Here is a 2,425-nt window from a genome sequence, read left to right on the forward strand (position 1 = left end):
GGGTTTTTCATAGCATTGTGTAATACTTGTGATGTTTTTTTTTATGATGAAAATAATAAAAATTTTATACTTGAAAAAAAGAAGGTATAAATAGAGGCCTGCGTGCCTCTGCTCGGGTTGTTCGTAGATTGGAAGCAGAGAATAAAGACTTGTTAGAAATGCTTCGTCTCAAGCGCCATTATTCTCCGGACTTAACATTCTCCTTTCTCAAATGCAACAACTTTAAGATGTGTGGACTTCAACTCCCAGAATTCCCCAGCCAGCAACTTAAAGTTGCTGAGGGTGAAAAACACCATATTAAGGCATACAATACTGTAGGACTGTGGCCCACTACAAGACCGTGACTTGTTTGAACACGGACCAAGCTAGCGATGGGCTCCTCTTGGTGAGCAGAGGGTGCTTGTGCTTGCATGCGAAGCTCCACATGCGAGCATTCTTCGCTCATGCGATTGGGGCTTTGCGCACGAGCACAAGCACCCTCCACTTGAGTGAGTGGAGCTTCACGCAAGCACCCACCACTCATGTGCGAGGCTCCATTTGCTTGAGTGGAGGGTGTGTGCGCCCGCCACTTGCACCATTGGAACTCTGCGTGCACGCATGTACCTGCCACTCACCCCCCACCCCGCACCAGGCTGGTCCACCAAGGTGGAAAAGTTAGGGACTGCTGCTGTAGGGAGTCTCCAACAAGCCTGTTCCAGACTTTAATTTTTCCCCCCAATAATTATTAGTGACACGCAATTGCAGAAATGCGCAGTGCAGCTCCCACATATCAAAGCACTGAACTATGTAGATTTTGGTACCAAGTAGAGGTGGTCCTCAACTTACAACCATTTGTTTAGTGACCGTTTGAAGTTACAACACCACTGAAAAAAGTGACATTGTGACCGTTTTTCACACATACGACCATTGCGTTCCCAGGGTCATGTGATCAAAATTCAGACACTTGGCAACTGACTCATATTTATGACTGTTGCAGTGTGCTGGAGTCACGTGATCCCCGTTGTGACCTTCTGACAACCAGATTCACTTAACAACTTAACTGTAACTAACTTAACAACTGCAGTGATTCACTTAACAACTGTGGCAAGAAAGGTCGTAAAATGGTGCAAAATTCAGTTAACAACTGTCTTGATTAGCAAAGGAAATGTTGAGCTCAGTTGCGGTCATAAGTCGAGGACTGCCTGTATTGAGTCTTTGACTTAACCATTCTCCCAGCAGTGCCGAGAATAACTTGCAGATACTGAGGCTCATCTTTGAAAGTAAATTCACAGAAAAAAAGCAGGCCATATTTAAATATACATCCAGTTAACCAACTTCAACAGAATAGAAAAGCGATAGTAAAATAGAAAATCACAAGGGGGAGGACAACCTCCAAGTCAAATGAACAAAATTCTACATCTGAGAATTCCTAGCATTTAAGCAATAGAGCAAGTTTATTGTTAAACATCAAAGGATGTTCAGAAGTGAAATTGCTGGGCCCTATAGCAGGGGTCTCCAACCTTGGCAATGTTAAGACTTGTGGACTGCAACTCCCAGAATTCCCCAGCCAGCGTGTGCTGGCTGGGGAATTCTGGGAGTTGAAGTCCACAAGTCTTAATATTGCCAAGGTTGGAGACCCCTGCCCTATAGGCATTTTTTTCTGTCCATCACTTGCCTTAAAAATGCCAGTGATGTGAGGAATTTTCTGTATTCCGATATCCTTCCCATTCCCATTTTAGCTAAGTAATTCATGTCACAGACATATACATATTTTAAAGTATATTACCAAACTCCCCTAGGGTTGTTTATCTTTCCAGCCCCTTAAAATTCATTCAATTTTCTTTAAATCACCTTCCAAGCTGAAAAAGTCTTCCTCTCTCTCTCTACTAAAATATGCATCTAGTACAAGTTAAAAGAGGTGGAAAAAAGTGGTCTCAAAAATAGCCAAGGTACTTTTAACACAGTAAAATCTGGATGCATTTATTTCCACAGTGAAGTAATGGAGCCACTTACCATAGTAATCTCAGGCATTGTTCACTTCAGATGAGTTCTTCCAAATTCAGGGACAAAAGAAATGTCATATTCATTCATTCATTCATTCATTCTTTCCCTTGCAGGCTGTTAGAAGTAAGTCTTCATCCTGGTTCATCCAAGCCGGGAATAAATAAGCAAACATGGCGACTGCTTTGGGAAGAAGGTTACAGTTTATTGCAGAAGACAGATAAGCAGCAGAGGAGAAGAAAAAAAAGAGAGCACATGGGTAGAAGGCCTTTTTATACCCCCTCCCAGCCCTGCTTGGAGTAGTTTCCTGTTCCTGTGGCATGAACTTTGAGGCTATTTCTGAGTGTTTTTCTAGGCCTTGATATCTGTGGTTTAATCCCATTATCATATCCTGCTTCCCAGGTGATGGGGCTAATGACTCTTAAGAGCTTCTTTTGTCTTGAGA

The sequence above is a fragment of the Protobothrops mucrosquamatus genome, unplaced genomic scaffold (genome assembly GCF_001527695.2).
Source record: "Protobothrops mucrosquamatus isolate PMUCROS unplaced genomic scaffold, P.Mucros_1.0 scaffold3063, whole genome shotgun sequence".
NCBI classification, from domain to species: Eukaryota; Metazoa; Chordata; class Lepidosauria; order Squamata; family Viperidae; genus Protobothrops; species Protobothrops mucrosquamatus.